At 42.1% G+C, this 20,258-nt stretch overlaps 1 protein-coding gene across 6 annotated transcripts in view; it reads right to left on the reverse strand.

The window, feature by feature from the left end:
- Phldb2 (pleckstrin homology like domain family B member 2) overlaps positions 1 to 20,258 on the reverse strand; it is a 212,616-nt gene that overhangs the window by 85,812 nt on the left and 106,546 nt on the right. Inside the window, exon 1 of one of the 6 annotated variants that reach the window (XM_085832520.1) lies at positions 10,265 to 10,408. The exons of the other annotated variants lie outside the window; for them this stretch is intronic. The gene's annotated coding sequence lies outside the window, so the exon portion shown is untranslated. Of the gene's footprint in view, positions 1 to 10,264; positions 10,409 to 20,258 lie in introns of those variants that run through there. 6 annotated transcript variants of the gene reach the window in all.

Here is a 20,258-nt window from a genome sequence, read left to right on the forward strand (position 1 = left end):
ATAGCCAGAAGCTGGAAAGAACCCAGATGCCCCTCAACAGAGGAATGGATACAGAAAATGTGGTACATTTACACAATGGAGTACTACTCAGCTATTAAAAAGAATGAATTTATGAAATTCCTAGGCAAATGGATGGACCTGGACGGCATCATCCTGAGTGAGGTAACACAATCACAAAGGAACTCACACAATATGTACTCACTGATAAGTGGATATTAGCCCAAAACTTAGGATACCCAAGATATGTAATACAATCTGCTAAACACATGAAACTCAAGAAGAATGAAGACCAAAGTGGGGTCACTGTACCCCTTCTTAGAATTGGGAACAAAACATCCATGGAAGGAGTTACAGAAACAAAGATTAGAGCTGTGACGAAAGGATGGACCATCTAGAGACTGCCATATCCAGGGATCCATCCCATAATCATCTTCCAAACGCTGACACCATTGCATACACTTGCAAGATTTTGCTGAAAGGACCCTGATATAGCTGTCTCTTGTGAGACTATGCCGGGGCCTAGCAAACACAGAAGTGGATGCTCACAGTCAGCTAGTGGATGGATCACAGGGCTCCCAATGGAGGAGCTGGAGAAAGTACCCAAGGAGTTAAAGGGACCTGCAACCCTATAGGTGGTACAACATTATGAACTAACCAGTACCCCGGAGCTCTTGACTCTAGCTGCATATGTATCAAAAGATGGCCTAGTCGGCCATCACTGGAAAGAGAGGCCCATTGGACACACAAACTTTATATGCCCCAGTACAGGAGAACGCCAGGGCCAAAAAAAAAAAAAAAAAAAAAAAAAAAAAAGGGAATGGGTGGGTAGGGAAATGGGGGAGAGGGGGGAGGGTATGGGGGACTTTTGGGATAGCATTGGAAATGTAATTGAGGAAATACGTAATAAAATATATTAAAAAAAAAAAACAAATTAAAAAAAAGATGACTTTTAAAGTACCCAAGAGAAATTTGACAGCAAATGCATTGGTCAAGATTATAAATAGGTAGGCCATCTCTGCGAGAGAGATTTGCAAGATAATGCTAAGTAGAATACCTCAATTTCAACAAGATTTGTGCCCAAATAAAAACATTGGCATGGGCAGGAGGTAATGAGTCAGAGTTAGGAGGGTCTTGAGTTTATCATCAGCCTAGGCTTCACAGGGGAGCCTGGACTATATAGTGAAAATGAAAACAGGCAGATGGATCTGTTGGCATGGCAATGTGCTTACTGCTCGATCAGGTCTCAGCATGGATGTGGAAGCTGGGCACAGTGGCACAGGTCTGAAATCCTAGTGTTAGGGGTAGGGGATAAAGGCACTGCTTTCCTAGGGCTCACTGTGTAGACAACATTGTTGAACTGATGAGTTCCAGCTGGGTTCAGTGGAATAAAAAAAAATGGCTATCTAGGATAACACTTACCTCATGTTGATCTTTATTCTCCACACACAAGTGCCCACACCCACACAAACACAAATATTTGTCACTTATATAAACAGAGGACACCACACATGTGAAGTGCATATTTTTTTAAAAAGAACAATAAAACCCATTGCTTTACACAATTAAAGTATACAAGTCTCCATAGAAACTACCAAACTTTCCATATTCTAATAATTTTCACCCTAAAATATATTTATGGTAAGAAGTGGGTAATTATGACCTGTAAATTTTAAAATTCTCTTACTTGGGCTGACAGGATGGGACAAGATGGATCAGTGGGTGAAGGCACTCACTGACAAGTTTAAGAACTTGATCCCTAAGACCACTTGAGGGAGAAAGTCAATTCCATGTACACCATTGGAATTTGTGTGTCCTCCCTCACACAACTCCTCCCCCCAGAGGAATAAATGAATAAATATAACAAACAAATAAAATCCTGCTATTGCTTCTCAGAAGATGGGGCAACACTTTGGGTAAGAAGTCACTGACCCATATTTTGAGGGCTTTTCACTGAAACCCAAACCAGTTTTCACGCAAGATAAAGCTTTCTAAAATTTGTCCAGATGAAATCAAGCATCTCCAAGTGTCACTTCCCTCTGCTCATGGGTACAGGTCATGCCTGGGTTTAGGTGACTCTGGCCAAGTCCCGGACAAACTCAGGCAAATTCTCCTCCACTGTGTGATCATCCCAGGGAGATGAACTAGAGAGATGGAGAGTCACGGGGTATTAACTGGACAGAGAGATCATCTGTGTGTATGAGCTGTACTCTTCCCCTTGAGTCAGGGAAGGGCACCAATCTGGTCCATTGCATACAAAGCTACTTTCAACAAAGAATATGAACCTAGGATAACATAGAGAAAAACTCTACTTTGAAGCCACTATGGACTTTGTGATCATAAACTGAAACTCGTATCCATGACCACAAAACTCGCTAACCTTTCCATCCTACCTTGTTCATCCATGTCCTCATAACACTGACTGAAATATATTCTCTTAAGAATATTTGATTTTTTCAAATAAGATTCCCCAGACTTAAAACTTTGCTATTTATCCGATATCATGATCTGGCAATGATCAGAGAATAAGTGGGTTCTGGAAGAGGGAACAAATGGAAGTCAAGAGATGTCTTCCACACTCAGAATGGTTTTAACACCACTCCACCCCTCAGGCTTGAGAGATCAAATCTAGGGCCTTTAATATGTTCAACAAATGGTCTACACCCCAACGTGTTTTCCTTCTTAACTCCAAAGTTGGGATGGGTGGGCCTTTAAAGGATGCTGTGTATGTCTTAATAGTAAAGATTCATTCTGAGCAATCCGAGGCTAGCTGATGTCATCACTGAGAGCATCTTAGAGCATGGTCTCACACAGGAAGCAGGACACACATCACAAGACATTTTCATCTTATTTGACACCATCATGGAAAAGATCAGCTGAGTAAAATGTCCCTCTGTGGGCCAGTGAGATAGCTCAGTGGGTAAACGTGCTTGCAGTGAATTTGCAAGGCTAGAACAGCTCTAGAGTAGCCTCCTGGCTTCCATATGCACACCATGACACATAGGCACCCATATGCTTTACCCTCCCCAATTCATTTTTTTTTCCAAAATGAAAAATCACTGTGAGGCTCTCGACCACACTACAAAGTACAAAGTTACAATGATGGTGTCATTTTGCCACTTATCTGACAGTTGGTTGTGCAGAGTGTTCATTGTAAGACAACACAAGCTACCTGGCAGGAAAGCAGAAGGGGTCTATTCCTTGGCCCTTTAAGTATCGAGAAATAAGTGATTAATCAAACTTACTTTTAATTGTGGGTTTTCACGACCTTTATTATGTGTATGTATGTGTGTGTGTGAGGGGGGGAGGGAAGGAGGGAAGAGAGAAGGGGAGGGAAAAAGAGAGATAGAAGGGGCGGAGGGGAGAGAGAGGAAGGAAAGATGGGAAGGGGAGGGGAAAAAGGAGTGAGAGAGAGGGAGGGATAGAGAATGTCTAAGAGAATGTTTCTGTGTGTGTGTGTGTGTGTGTGTGTGTGTGTGTGTGAGAGAGAGAGAGAGAGAGAGAGAGAGAGAGAGAGAGAGAGAGAGAGAGAGAGAGAGAGACCAGAAGAGGGCATCAGAGCCCCTAGATTTGGAGTTCAGGCAGATGTGAAACAATTGATATGGGTGTTTGGATATGAGCACTTGGTTGTCTGGAAAAGTAGCAAGTGTTCTTAACTGCTGAGTTGATTTTTTTTCCTGAGTTTTTGTTGTTGTTGGTTTTTGGCTTTTGTTTTGTTCTTAAATAACTCTTTCCAGGAGACCTAATGAAGGAAATGGCTACTTTCAAATGTTACTTTTATTGTAATGGCTAATCCAGTACAAAGAACACTGGACAGCTTGCCAAGGACACGAGTCAGGAGGTTGCTTCTCTTTCTGTGTCCACCAAAACTAAGAGGAATAATATATGGAGTGAGTCACTTCATCTGTCTCCACCTTGGTGAAACAGATGTTTCTCAATGTTTGAAATGCTGAGAGTGAACTAGAAGTTCCTTGTGCACCAAAGTTTCTGTACTCCCAAAGATTACTGGTAAAATAACCCAGAAGCGCCTGTTACACAATGCAGGAAATGGAAGTGACCACAGAACATAAGCATGCTTTAGTGATAAGACAGCAGCTACCTAACTGGGCAAAGCTTTCCCTGACATTGTTCCCCCCAAGGCATGCCAAGGTCATGGTGAATCATCTCAGCCAAACACAGTGAGAAAAGGGCCTAGTCCGAACTGTTAATGCAGTGTATCATACCAGCTGATTCAGCAGCGTATACAAGAAACATTTCACCTACATTCCTATGTCCTGCAATTTCCTTAATAAATCTTAAGTTGCTTTTGAAAGGGTACTTCAGCAATGATGCAAACAGTGTGGCAGCCAGACATCTCTTTCCAGGCCTTTTGGAATACTTTTTGACTGTTCACACTGGGTCTGATTTGGTCAAAGGAATGCAGGAGTTGGCTAACATAATTTGTCCCTGCTCTGAATTCACCAGTGCAGGGGGGGTCAAGAAACAAATCTTTGGGAACTCACGTAACTCTCCTCCTTTTCATTATTTGATATGTTAATTCCCCGGTCACACTGCCAATCTGGAGAAGTCACCAGCGTTGTTGCAAAGAATCATTCTAAGATGATAAACACCAGCATGCACTGACCTGCTAAGCTGCAGTTTATAAAATGCTGACCCTGTTTAAGTTAACAATGCTTAATACAAGACTGTGTGAACCTTCTCTTCCTCTCCTTTTGCAAAATGAGGAAACACATTTCATCTAATAAAATCAACTGTGCACATTAAAGGAGTGGTTCTTCCATGTATTACAGCTATATAAGTTGGCCTGTTACCTCATGTTATTTATCTGGGTCTTCCTGACAGGCTTCTGCAGTGTCTGGCATTCCCACACCTTTATGTGATGACTTTTTTACTCTTGTCTTTCTTTCCCTGATACTGATAGCCAGAATGCTTTAAAAGTCTTGCCTTTAAAGTAGATACAACACTAAGTTGCTTTTCAGTGATGTCTAAAAAAAAAAAATCCTAAATATCATAGACGTATCTATTGTACAATTTAACCCCTGGAGTTTTGCTTGGTAAGTTTTATGCAGAAGGGATTTGGAAAACCTGACCCACCCTTTGGCTTTACTTATACAAAAGATATATTCTGCAAATCCTAGGAAGTATTTTCAACCACCGACTTTCTTGCCTTAATTACTAAAGTCCATCACGCCAGGATATTGTGGCAGATAATTATGGAGGTAACAAGAATGAGCAGACAGAAGGCGAGAAAGGGTTGCTACCCCTCCAGTGAAGAGCCTGCAGGGGGCAGATCCCCACAGCCCACCATAGTCAGTCTTTCCAAAGTCATTATCCTAAATGTTTCCTTGTGCTTCCTTTGAGATAGATCTCTTGGCTAGTTGCCAACATAAACCATTCCTTAACAGCATGTAGAGCTCTGACCTTTCCCAGGAAGGGTACCCCAAAATCTTTCTTCTAGCAACCGAACTTCCAAGATTTGAGGATCAGGAAGGTCACTTGACACCCAGGAATCCATAACCACGGGCCTAATGTCTAACTCTAGTAAAGTAAACTAGCCGGTGTTAACATCTGTAACTGCTACAGCCAAACAGGCACAACTTTTCTGCTACTCAAAAGCTCACTGAAAGTAGGCAGTGTGGCTCACGGAGGGATCTCAGGACTCCAGGACACACACGGAGGCACAAGTATCATGGAGAGTTTGAGATAAGCCTGGGTCACAAAGTAGGTTCCAGGCCAGCCTAGGATACAGAATGAGACATTTTCCTGAAGCAAACAACAAGAGGTGGAAAAAAAAACCACCACCACCACCAACAACAACAAAAAAAAACAATTGAGGCAATTTCTCTCTAGATATGAAGCCATTCACTAATATGAAATTACATTAATAATAACTTTGCACAAGATAATATGTCATGGAGAAGAAGTCAGGAAATGTATTCTGTTCTGTCACTACCAAACCATGTGTAAGGCTTGGGAACTGTTGGATCAGACAAGAGATTCAAGTTCTCCAGAAAGAGTCTCACCATGCTCAGCTTTGACTGGCTTAGCACTCACTACATTACCATGATGGTTTGAAGGAAAATGGCCTTCTAGGTTCATATATTAGTCCCCAGTTGATGAACTGTTGGGAAGATGTGGCTTTGTTGGAAGAAGGGTGTATCTAGGGTTGGACTTTGAGACAAAACCCAGTCTTTGTCTCTGTCTCAGTCTATCTACCTGTCTGTTGTCTCTCTGTATGTCTTTGTGTCTGCCTGCCTGCCTGCCTGCCTGTCTCTGTGTCTGTTTTTGTGACTGTCTTTGTGTCTGTGTCTGTCTTTCTCTCCATCTCTGTCTCTTTCTGTATGTGTGTGTATGTGGGTGTGGGTGTGTGGGCACATGCACACACACATAGACACATGTGTATGTGTCTATGTGTGTGTCTTTTGCCTGTGGATCTAAAGCCCAATCTGTCTCTGTCTCTCTGTCTCTGTTTCTCTCTCTCTCTCTCTCTCTCTCTCTCTCTCTCTCTCTCTCTCTCTCTCTCTTTCTGTATGTATGTGGGTATGTGTCTTCTGCCTGTGGGTCAGGATCTAAAGCTCTCTGACACTGCTTCAGAGCCTTGCCTGTCAGCTTCCCAACATGATAAAAATGGACTAATCCCCTGAAACTGTAGATAAGCTCCCAAGAAATGTTTTATAAGAGTTGCCGTAGTCATGGTGTCTCTTCACAACAATGAAACCCTAACTAAGACAATGGCCAAGATAGCCTTGAGAACTGATGGAAGCAATCATCCCACCTCAGCCTATTTAATCCTACCAAGCAGTTAAAAAGTCCTTAGTTGTTTTGCTTTTTTATTTGAAATGGGCCTCTAGAACTGTAGATATATACCATCATTCCTGCCTCTTTATGATTCTGTGAACCAAACCTAGGGCATCATCATGCCTGTTAGATAAGCATTTTACCAACTGAGCCACATCCCAAGCCTGGTAAGATTTCTAAGGTTCCTTTTACTCCCAGAGTTATCTTGTCCAACTGCCCCAAATAGTTAAGCTTGAAATGTCTTCAGATTTCAACTTGACACAATTGAATGGGTTCTATATCCACATTCATCAGTTTATAGATCTCTCCTACACACCCACCCTCTGCAGCTGCCAGGGATCTTTCTCCCTTCATAACCGGGAGGCCCCTCCCCTTCCCGTCTGTCTGAGCTAACTGCCCATTCATGTGCTCTGATGCTAAGGCACAGTGAGAGGGCGAAGGAGGAAAACCTCAGATGCTCATTTTGTACCTGCATTCAAAGACAGCATCTGCTATGTATGTGGGACCATCTGTTGCTCAGTCTGACATGGAAAAGATAGTGCAGGCCTCAGAAGTGGTGTCACAGGTCACACACACTCAGACATATGCTCTGTAGTCACTCAGGCTTACATTACTGCCCGCATCCGGGAGTTTATTTTCAAATTGGGGAATGCTTTTGCTAAAACTCTCAAGAAGGGTCAAGTCTCGGTTTTTGTTCTTGGTTTTGCTTTGGTTTGTTGTTGTTTCTGTTTTTAAATCTGGCCTTCCTAAATATCAATTATTAAATTCTCTAGTCTCAGGTTCTAGCAAGTGCTGTGTCTGCCACTAACTCACCCAAGGACTTGCCAGTCTCTAATCCCTGGGCTTATCATCTATGAACTGAGAATTGAATTTAATGATCACTGACTGAGGCTCCCTTGTGTGCTCAAATTCAATTTCTAGCCAATTCAAAAGCATAAAGGAAACCTAACAATGTCCTTCATCTCTACAGGATACAGAGACTTCTAGTGCTAAGGACAGAAGGGTACACGGCAGATGAAAAAGCTTGCGGGATGTGGTATGTGTGAACAACAAGAGTTAAGTAAATTTGTGAAGATCTAAACTAAATTAAGATCCCCAATTTACTAACATCTGTCTGACCTAGGGGAATGCTATAGAACAGGGTCTGAGACAGATAGCTCTCTGTGTGTTCTAGACACTGCATGGTATATAACAGCATCCTAGATCTCTATTCAATGGATGCTGATGGAACCTTCCTACCCTCAGCTTCATAACCAAAAGACTGTGCCAAGATTCAGACTGCAGGCCACTCCATCCTGAGAACTACTGCTAAAACACACTTCGGGGCTTTTAAGACAAAGCACACCACTCAAAAGGTGTTTTCCCCACATTTAATAATTAAGCACAGAGAAATTTAATGACAATTTATAAAGCTCAGGTATTCTTGGAAAATGTACAAAGTTCCTGTCTTTCCCTGTCACCTGTGGCAACACCTCTCTGCCAAGGGCTGAAATGTAGCATCCTGTAAGGTCAATTACTATAACCACAATGCCCCAACGGCTTTAAACAATGATGCAAAACTAATAAAAACTCCTGAAGTGAGTTCTCCTTTATACTCCACAACCCACCATGCATAGAGCCAACAACACTGAAGAAAGTAACAAAAAGCTCTTCCATCAAGCTCAGTCAAGTCAACTTTGGCTTTTCTTCCTTCTCCTGAAAATGCCAGTGGAAGTGGCGCACTTTGGCCAGAGTTGTTGAAGAGATGGGTTGCATCTTCACCCATCTTCTTATCTAGCTTTTCTGGCTTGCCCCAAGCAGGGATGCAGCAGAAAGCCTTGCAGTCCTTTCTCACCCCAAAAGAGCAGCAGCTGCCAGCTGCGAGGAACCAGACAGAAGCCTGCAAATTGCCTGCCCTGATGACTGCTCTTAACCAAACATCTCCTTTTGCCATTTGTGAGAGTGCTAGGATTTGCAAACTTCCCTGCCTCTGGAGTAAAAGCTACAACAAGCTAAATGCAAAGGCTCATCTCTCCTCTCTTTTAAAGGCCTTTGTCAATGTTTGGAGACTGCGGAGTTTCTTAATTATACGCAATGTTTAAATTCCACAATGTATTTATAAGGAGAAAGAAAAAAAAACATTCAGTTAAAACCTTTTAAACAACTAAGTCCAGGAAGGGAACCTCAGGAAAACACAACTGTTGCTTTTCAACGAACCTTAAGGTTCAAATGGCACCAAGCACGTTCTGTTAAAATAGTAGACCACTCTAAACGTTTATTTACCTCAGCTCCAATGAATGTGTTGCTAGCCTACCAGGAACTAAGAATTCAAGTGCTCCGAGGGCAAACGTTTAACCCTACGAAACTGTGAACCATATTTGGAACCTTCCATCTAAATTCAGTCGTTTGAAGCCCAGAGGAAAAATAATCTCAAACACACAAGTCAAGCCCAAGTTAGAAGCTTACTTACAAGCGTCAGAATTGAACATTTACATCTGTAATTTACATGTTCATAGACTGGAGGGAAACGTGACTGGCAAAAATATTTACCCTAACGGACTCCACATTTTATGTCTCTACTAGACTTACCCTCACAGCTCTGACTGGCTAGGAGACTAGCTGTGTATCCTAGAACACTTGAGATACCACAAAAGGAAGACTTCTAGGGAAGAGGGCTGGGCCGGATAGACGAAAGGATTTCCAGTCTTGGCTAGTCCACATAAAAGACTATGGGAATCTTCCCTCTTTGAAGTGAGAAAGGTAAAAGAGGAGCCTCTGGAAGGACTTATAAAGCTCTTTTAAACAGGAAACCCCAACTCGGGAAGGGACAGCCCGTCAGCCTTTTAATTTCCTGCGGGTGGCGGGAGTTAGCTAAGTCTTCCTCGCTTTAAGCGCTGCTGGCAAGGGCGAAGTTAGTGAGCGCACCAAGCCAGAGTTCAGCAGGCTCCCTGAGCGGCTGAAGCAGAGGGTCGAAATGCTACCCAGAGTTGCAGCTGCTATCACCACAGAGGAAGAGACCATCACGCCATCAGTGTGGGATGATAGGGAAACCATAACTGAATCACAATCAGGAGCTCCTGGAAAGAATCTCGGTCCGGAGGCTCGCCGTGCAGCCTCATTCTAGAAACAAAGTACAACTAGAAGCCTATTTCAGAAAGGTCCTATCTGAGTCCTGTACTCCTCAAGATCCAGCTGTGGATCTTCTTATCCCGGGAATCCAGATCTCTGTCTAAGCAATCCAGACTTTCCGCAAAAGTTGCCTTCGGGACCCTTAATTAAATCCTGCCTTTTCGACCCAATCACTCAGGAAAACCTCACCCCTACTGGACACCCCTTCTCCACAATCCTTCCACCCCGCATCGCGGTGCACAAAGGAGGACAGAGCACTCTAGGACTGTAAGGTTTGGGCTTTGCCGACCCCTGCCCGGGCTTTTGTCTCTACAGCCTGCAAGGGAAGCAAAGAAAATCTGCGCTCAGGGCGCCCACTCACCAGTTCATCTTTCTCTGGAACTGCAACTCTCTCCTCCGGTCCCGCTGCTCTTGGGCCTGTCCCTTGCCTCCGCCCTCCCTCTCTCCCTATGTCCTAGTCCGGTCCCCGCCGCTGCCGCAGAGCTGCAGCCAGACCCTGCCGCCGCACACCGCGCACTCCGGGCGCCCCTCCCGGTGGGGGCGGCCACCGCCTCCTCTCCGCCCCCGACCTCCGCAGAGAGACGGGCGGCTACCAAATCGGCTGAGGGGGAGGCTGTGTCCCCAAGGAGCCACCAGGGTGCGCAAAGGCAATGCGGGCCGGCTCCTCCAGGCCCTCTGTAGCCCACTACTCACCTGGGGCGATAAGGTGGCCGAATGCAGGCGGCCACAGAAGGCAGGCACCCTGGGTGCTCTGTGTCACACTCAGCAGAGCCCCTCGGGCCGCGGTGGTGGACTCCTCGAAGCTCCCTCCTGGTCCCGACCCGAGTTTCGAGGCACCGCAGCGGATCCTTGGAGTTCCAGCTAGGAAGTCCTGGAGTCTAGGTTCTTAGGCAGCTAAGCTGCTGCTGCTTTTACTGCGGTTGGAGTGGCCTGGCCACTCGTCACATCACTAGGCTCCACTTTCTCAAAGCAACGTTCAAAGCTATGTGACAGAAATCTTTGTTGTTGGCTTTTTTTTTCTTTATTAAAAATAAGGTGGAAATGGGACGAGAGAACACACGTCCTGGAGTGCCGGTTTCCTCCCCAGGATGAAGTTTCTGCTGTGTGAAACTCCAGGTGACTTCACCACAAACTGTTCTCCCCAGGGCAGGTTTACCTGATGCGTCAGAAAAGCAGCTGTGCCAAATGGCAATGGAACCGCCTGGGGTCAGGGCTGGAATCAGGCAGATTTAAAACTCCGTGATACTGATTGCCTTGGAGTGATGTCTCATAAAGGGTTCTGCATTTTCCAACACATTTAACATAACCAGTGGAAACAATATTAACGTGAACTTCTTTCAGCCTTGCTTCCCTGAGCAGCTAGTCTGTCTTGACGCATGCAAATGTGGATGTTTGTAAAGTTCTGCCCCAGTGGGGTTAAGTCAAAGAAAGAACCTTGGAGGAACTCGCAAGAACCAGGACTGGCAAGCTCTATAATAACAATATGGCCCTGGCAAGTTGTTTTAGCTACCATCAAGTATGTCTTCAAGGCTGTAGCATAGCAACAGGGGTACTAGTGTAGGTACTTCCAGTAGTTAATAAGCCTATGCCTCATCTATACACAATGTCTTTAGCTGTGAGAACACGCACTAATAAAATGCATATTTAAAATGTTTTATTGAGCAAAAGTATGACTTTTAAAATTAAATAATGTTTACTATTTATTCCTGTGTGTGCTTTGGCGCATGTGTGTGCACGTGAATCCAAGTAGGAAGGGAAGGCAGAAATGGCCATGAGCCACCCAACAAGGGTTTTGACAGCCAAACTTGGATCCTCTTCAAAAGCTGGACAGCTCTTTGCTGCCAAACAACCTCTCCAGCCCCGAAAGTTTGACTTCTAATTTCCGTGAGAACCACTCCTATAAGGATGATTTGTGTTTTAGAGCATTCTCAACGCACCACGTCGGTATCCCACGCTATTAAATTCACATGACTTACACCCCATCCTTTCACCTCATCTCCATCAACTTAAAATCATTTATCCCATTTCAATGAAAGGAAAGACACTCTTGAGCCACTTGCCTCTCCATACACTTTCCTGTTTAACTATAGCAAAATGATGGTCAATTGTTACAAAAAGCTATCTCAACTCTCTGCCTTCACATAATACTCCAGTCAGAAGTTTCCTTTATTGTATTCCCCTGGGCTTAAATTATGCAACTGAAAAAATTGCTTCTTCCCAGGTATGGTGGTACAGTAATTCCAGCTCTTGACCAGTTGATGCAGGATGATCAAGAGTAGCGTGCAAGCTTGGGCCTCTTAACCAGTTAGGACCAGCCTGAGCTATGTAAAGCCTGACTCAAAACACCAAGGGCTGACTGTGGAAATCAATATGGTGGCTCCTCCAAAAGTTGGGAATCAATCTACCTCAAGATTCAGCTATATCACTCTTGGGCATATACCCAAAGGACCATCCATCCTACCACAAGGTCAGTTGCTCAACTATGTTCATTGTGGCTTTATTCATAATAGCTGGAAATCGGAAGCAACATAGATGTTCCTAACCAAAGAATGGATAAAGAAAATGTGGTACATTAATACAATGGAATATTTCTCGTTTGTTTAAAAAATGACACCATGATTTGCAGGCACATGGATGCTACTAGAAAAAAAAATCATCCTGAGTGAGGAAACTCAAACCGAGAAAGGTAAAGATGGCATGCATTCACTTATAAGTGAATACTAGCTGCTAAATAAAGGATAATCAAGCTACAATCTATAGGCCCAAAGAGTAGGTAAAGGGGAGGGCTCGAGGTGGGTAGCATGAGTATCCCTGGGAAGGGGAAATAGATTTGGGGGTGGCCTGGGGACTTGTGGGGGCAGGATTGGGGGGATCAGGCTGGAGTGCACCAAGAGCTGGCCATGTCACTCAGCATTAGCAAGTTCAATCACTATTCTCTCAGCACGGGAGCAGGGTGGGGGTGTGCATCTCACTCCTCAGTAGTAATTACCAGTTGATCCTTAGCTCCCTTTCTCTTCCTTTTTCTTCTGGTCTAAGCACTGACTACCCAGAGTTCAGACTCTGGACCTAGGTTCAGTCTAGGGGTTTCCAGTGGTGCTATCACACTTCCCCACAGAACTAAGTCCCATCATAAGTTGACTCTTCACAAACTTTGCGCCCATCCCAACCCACTCCTCCCAAATCCCAGATAATTATTCTCTAATGAATTTGCCTACTAGCACAATATACATTCAGTAGGCAATATTTAAGTTACTAGTATTCAGGCTGAGGTAAAACATCACAGATATTTATTATAAACAGCATTTACTGTATGGATCATTCTTCTAAATACTTTATGGTCTTCAGACGTTTCATTGTGTTGCTGTGTTGCTGTGTTTGCATGGTAAGTGAGGAACAGAGGCACAGAGAAGGAAAGCTCCCGTAAGCATTTCAGTTAGTATAGGCTTGAGTGCAGGCAGCAGGGTTAGAGAGTGCTCACACCCTTAAATGCCACTGTACCCCACCTCATTTCTAGTATGAATACTATCAGAGGAATGTCTGCAGAGTGACTAATTCCTAATCAGTAGACAAAAACTAATGTCCACTGTCCTGCTGTCTCTGATGATAACTACATTCCTCAAAGGCCAGAGGGTCATTTTATTCGCATTTATGTGAATCACACACTGGGGCTTGGGGGATATGGAAAGGGGCTACCAGAAAGTACTTAATGTGGATTTTCAAGTCATGAAACACAGCAGAGCTTCTCTTGATGAGTCAATGTGATTTCCCTTCCGTTCTGTAATATCAGGGCAGCCTGAAGACAGAAGGGATCCTCCCCAAGGTGCTAGAGGCAAACTGAATGTTAAGATCAGACCTTTAAGGTCTTAACATGTATGGTGCGGGGGAGGTCACTCAACAAATAACACCCACTAGCAGTAGTACCAGATTCATATTTAGTTATGAAGTTGTATAAACAGGGACTAAATGGTAGAAAGACCTAAGCTCTTCCCTTTTACCTTTTTATTTCCCAGTCTTATTTTATTTCATATTTATTTATTTATTTAAAAGAACTCAGTCCAGCTGTGTAACTGAGACAGGTCTTGAACTTCTCATCCTTTTGACTCTATCTTCTGAATGCTGGGAATGGAGTCGCCATTATGCCCAGTTTACGAGGTGCTGAGGAATGAACCCAGGGCCTCGTACATGCCAGGAAAGCACCGAGACACCTCTCTGACCCACTTAAGGGTTCTTTTAAGTAAAGCTCCCTCTTTAATCACAAATCAGAGCTGTATCTCCTAGTCTCTGCCATTCCCAGTCATCTTTTTAGGGTACTATGCTTCAAACACCATAGTATTCTTTCCTTTGTGCTTTTCTGGGATCAAACTGACTATAATAAAGCTTTCTCTCTTATTTGGCTGTGTTCTTCAAATTCTCAAGTGGGGAAAAGTAAGGTTTAATCACACACATGTGCACGCACATGTATACACACACACACACACACCAGCTAAAATAATTCTGGTAATAAAAGAAGAGCTAGAGTTATTACCATTTCTTATTTTCAACTTTTTACAAAACTATAGTAGTAAAGGCTGCATGGTATTGGCATAAAAACAGACATTGATTAATGAAATAGAATTGAAGACCTGGACATAAGTCCACATACCCACGGACATCTGATTTTTGATAAAGAAGCCAAAAAGAAAAAATAACACATTGGAGAAACGATGGCTTCTTCAATCAATGGTGCTGGTCAAACCAGATGTCTGCATGTGGAAGAATGCAAATAGATTCAATCTCTCACCCTATAGGAAATCAATTACAAACAGACCAAGGCCTCAACCTAAGCCTTGATGGCATGAATTGGATAGAATAGAAGAGAAGGAATATCCTTAAACTCATTAATACAGATAAAGATTGTTTGAACAGGAGCCTGATAGCACAAGATATTAAAATCAATAATCAATAAATGGGACTTCATGAAACTGAAATGCTTGTGTATAGCAAAGGAAAGAGGTAGCCAATAGTATGGAAAAAAATGCCAACCACGCATCTGACAGAGGGTTAGTATGTAAAATATATAAAGAAGTAAAGAAGAAACAAACAAACAAACTGAACATCAAGAAAACAAATAACCCAACTTAAAAAGGGGCTGCAGATCTAAACAGAGAGCTTTCAAAAGATGATCTATAAATGACTGAGGAAAACTTTAAAATGTTGAATATCCTTAGGAAAACAAGTTAAAACGATGAGATGTCTGTCATCCTTCCCAGTCAGATGGCCAAGATCAATAAAACAAATGACAGCACATGTTGCTGAGGATACAGGGGAAGAGCAACACTTATTTGTTCCTGATGGAGTGGAAACTGTTATAGCCATTATAAAAGTCAGCAGGGAGGTTCCTCAAGAAGCTGAAAATTGATATACTGCAGATCCTGCAGTTCCACTCTTGAGCATATACCAAAGGACTCTACATCGTACTAAAGAAAAACTTGCTTGTCCATGTTCATTGCTGCTCGATTCGTAACAGCCAGAATTTGGAAACAGCTTGGTTGTCCATCAACTGATGTATGGGTAATGAAAGTGTGGTACATTCCATTACATGATGGATTTTATTTAGGTGTTAAGGAAAACTAAATTATGAAATTTGTGGGTAAATGGACAGAGCTAGAAATAATTATCCTAAGTGAGGTCACCCAGACCCAGAAACTTAAGCATTGGATGTTTTCTCTTATATGTAGATGTTAGCTTTTATGCTTTAGATATGTAGGTTTTATTTAGAATATCCACAGGAGTTATGTAACTAATTAGGGATCAGAGGGGAGAAGAGGAGAAATAGAATATAAAGTTGCAAGGGTATCCTCCTGTAAATAAAATATAAACAAAGCAGCAGGATTAAATGAAGTGGGAATGGAAGAGAAAGTTAGAGGAGGGAATTGGGAAAATAACTAATACTAAAGGCTTTTTGGCAAGGCTTCCTATTTTAAAGGCCTTCTAAAACACATATACAAAGGGAGTTTAAGAGGAGTTACTATATAATGGAGAAAACAACACACCACCTGGGTATCATATAAAGAAATAGTCCCAGTTACATCCTTTTGACTTGTTGGCCACAGACGTCCCTGCCAAACATGAAAGCCCATCGTCAATACTATTGGCTATTCCTCACATCCTGATAGTTAGATCCTGTTGCTGAAGACACCACATACTAAGAACATAGAACATGGAGAGTTTGAGCCGGGGCTCTACCACGAGCTTCACCCCTATTGCTCATAGAGCTGGAAGATGCTAGACATGCTACTGCAGGATAAAAGGAAACATGACTTTCACCCAGGTACAAACCCCGAGAGCGACCATAGCATCTTGCCTGTCAGATATATCCACTTTTCCCATCTTCAAAAAGCTATTTTCACATGGGAATTGTTAAACCATTGTTAAGGAGAACTATGGAAGATATGCTCACTCTTGGAAGAGCTGTACAAATGTTATGACTTTTTGATTAGATTTAAGGCCTGCTTCATGAGATAGAAACCATGCCTGTCACAGTTAATGAGGCCAAGAATCTGAGGCTAGACAGGTCATGGACCTAAGGGGAAGCCTACTACTATTATTGTGCTAAGTGAACATAGCATTAAAATGATTCTTAATGACATATTGCTATGCCTATAAATCAAGGCACCACTTAATTCTCAACAGAGAAGCTCATTCACACAGGAGATGACAATTAAGGCAGAAATCCACAACTGAACAATGTGAAAAGAATGAGTGACTTTGGAGCACTGGGTCATAAAGAGCTTGACCACCAACCAAAGAATATACATGGAATGACCCATGAAGCTGGCCACATATGTGGCAGAGGAAGGCCTTGTTGGATATCAGTGAGAGGAGAGGCCCTTGGGACTGAGAATGTTTGATGCCCCAGTGTAGGGGAATGTCAGGGCAGGAGGATGGGAGTGAGTGGGTGTGTGAGCACCCTCATAGAGGCAGGGGAGGGGGGATGGGATAGGGGATTTTCTGAAGGGGAGACCTGGAAAGGGGAAAACATCTGAAATGTAAATAAAGAAAATATCCAAGAAAAAAGTAAGGCTGATATGAACATTAAATAAATAAGTAGATAGATAGATAGATAGATAGATAGATAGATAGATAGATAGATAGATAGATTGTAAGAGCTAGAGGTGGTGAGTGGTATCTTCCAGACCCAACAGAACTGATGTACATATGAACTCATGGAGATTGAGATAGCATACACAAGACCCACACAAGTTCAAGACAGATAAAATCCCACCAGGAAGAAAATGGAGTGGGCACAGTTTCCTACCCTTAGTCAAGAAGCTGTTGGTGATTGATAGCTGTTGAGTGTGAAAAAGTCATTTTCTTCAGTGGAATGGTGATGGGTAGGTGTATCAATAATAGTCTAAGACAGGCCCCATATTCAAGAGGAGTTGGCCAACATAGATACAACTTGATTTTTTTTAAAAATGTTTTTATTTTTTCTGTGGTTTTTTTTTTTTTTTTCCTTTGTTTTGGATTTTGTAAGGAAGGATCTGGAAGGAATTGAGGGAAGGGAAAATTATAATCAAAATATATCATATAAAATTTTCAAAAAAAATGAATACTAAAAAAGAATTATACATGGCTTATTCTACTTGGAATTTATATTGTTGTTGTTGTTAACACAATCTCACATAGTTCAGACTGTCTGCTAATTCATGATCCTCCTGCTCCGTTACCAGTATTTCCAGTGCCGGTACTACAGACATAGAAGCCATTTTGAAATGCTTGGAGTTATTTTGCTATTGTTCCTTGTCACTTACAATGAGTATTTAGACATAATTGAAGCTTTTCAGTTGCATAAGTGTACCTCTTCCTTTCTCTGCAGTGAGAGCTAACAAATCTTTACAGCCTTTAATCTGCCTCCAACACTGCGGGAACTGCCTGCACTGCTGTTTTCTGTAACATCACAACTATCTAAGGAAGCATGAGGCTCTCCTCTTCAGAGTGCTGTAGAGGGACAGCGATTTGGAGGCAGGTAAACCTAGGTTTAAATCACAACTTACTACTGGCCATACAACTTAAATCCCTTGTTTATCCTCCGGGAGAAATAAATCACTATTCTGAAGAACTTATACTATAAACTAAGATAATTATATCGATACCAGTTTTTTCCACATATGATAGATAGCATAAAGGGAGCACTCAAAAGAAAAGCTTCAAACCACCTTGCTCTTCTGTAGAACTGACCATCACAACAGACATTGTCTTAGGTAAGCTGAGTGCCATATCATATATTCCTTATTGAGTTTAGTGCCCCGACAATTATCCTCTTTCTTAAAAAAATATATGTACTTTCACTTCTTAGAAGAGCTGTTATTCATTTCACACAGAATTGTAATCACTGTTGAGGAGAACTATGTAAACCCATGGTTCTTTTCATACCCTGTCTTCCAGGAAGTTGGTAGGTGAACTTCTATCAAATTATATAATAATAATAGATTTTTAACCTCTTTATTTTCAGTGTCTTTGATGTCTTTTTATTCCAATAACTTTATCAGATGCTTAGATTTTAACTCTGTGTTCTCAAATACATACTTAAATAGATACACTATAAACAGCATATTAGTTACTTCGATTAACACCAGACAATGAACCAAAAATAAAACAGAAGTCAGTTTAATCTCCCAGGAGCACAGAAAGGCAAATGCCCCACTTTTATCTCTTTGGGTACATTAGCTAATTATCCCCAAAGTGACATCTTATGTTTAAGCTATTACAAGATTTGTCTTCTAATTAAAGGAAAACTCTAAATACATTTACACTGATTAATTTGTATATCAAAATGTTTTTGTGTCTTGTTCACATTTTTTTCCTGTGAGTTTATGTGGTTGTCAGACAGAAAAAGGACTCTCTCTCTCTCTCTGCCTCTCTCTCTCTCTCTCTCCTTCCCTCCTTCCCTCCCTCCCTCCCCATCCCCCTTCTCTCTATATATGTATATATACATATATATGTACATATACATATACATATACATATACATATACATATACATATACATATACATATACATATACATATACATATACATATACATATACATATACATATACATTTCTCTGTCTCTCTCTCTGCATTTGCCAGCATGTGTGTGTGTTTGTATGTGTGTGTGTGTGTGCGTGTGTGCGTGCATGTGTGTAAGCATGACTGATTAATGTATTCCAGCTGCATTTATTCTGGCTCACTTTTCCAGTCATAATCACTTTTCATGCATGGAGGGCTTAAAACAAAGAGTTGTGTTTTTCTCTGTTATCTTTTTATTACAGGAAATAACAGCTCTGTGTTCCTAGATATTGCAGGGCACACAGGTTCTCTCCTCTCTTGTGGTCTTTATTCTTCCTTCCATCTGAATTTCACCATCTGTCCAGTTATTTCATACCATGGTTTCAAGTTCATCTGTAATAATACAGTTAATGTACTAGAGACTTCTGATAGCTCAGAAGAGGGGATCAGGGTTCAGAACATTAAAAAAAAATCTCCAAACAAAGTCAACTTTACAAAGCACCTCTCTGTTCTATTCAGTGTGCACAGATGTGCGGATGATGAGGTGCCTCTCCTTAGGGATTTTACTGACCAGCATGTAACTCTAACAGGGTGGTATACATGACTTCTAAGCCACGACACAAATGAGTATAAATAGAGTTTTTGTGGTCAATGAATCCATTAAAGAAGATGAAGCATTTGACCATCATATTACAGGAAAGGGGCTTTATAGACAGAGTATGGAGTGAGCAATACAGGAAGTCTGTAGGTCCCAGAGAGGTTTGGGATATGGTGAAAAACAGCCTATGGAGAAAAAAGAATAAGAGGAAGGGAGGAGAAGGTAAAATCCAAGAAGCTAGGGTCAGATTTGCTTGTGGGGGTTGGGAAGACATAGAATTGAGTTCCAGACTTCATATCTAATGCCATTTAAATTATATCCCTTCCTTGCTCTAAGTTCGTCTAAGTTTTTCCTTGCCTGACAAACATGGGAAGTGACTGTAGGAAGTAGAGCCTGGTTATACAGGGTGAGGATGCAAGAGAAAGATGAGTTTCAGCTCCAAAACTGATGCTTCAGTAAAGCCTTGGTGATGTTACTTCCTGTGTTAAACTAGAAGTATCTCTCATCAAGGATGCTCAACTGACTTCTCAGATGTCCAGTTTGGGCACTGGAATCTCTTCCTTCCTCATGGACATTTTATTTTTCTCCTGTTATACTGACTCAGAGGTTTTAAAAGTTCTTGTAGAAATGAGCATGAAATTGCTATGATGTTGCATCAGGTATTAATGTGGTGGTTTGAGTGAAAATGGCCCCTGTAGGTCTGTAGAGAGTGGCACTATTAGGA

Source organism: Mus caroli, unplaced genomic scaffold, assembly GCF_978045245.1.
Source record: "Mus caroli unplaced genomic scaffold, Mus_caroli_1 scaffold_17, whole genome shotgun sequence".
NCBI classification, from domain to species: Eukaryota; Metazoa; Chordata; class Mammalia; order Rodentia; family Muridae; genus Mus; species Mus caroli.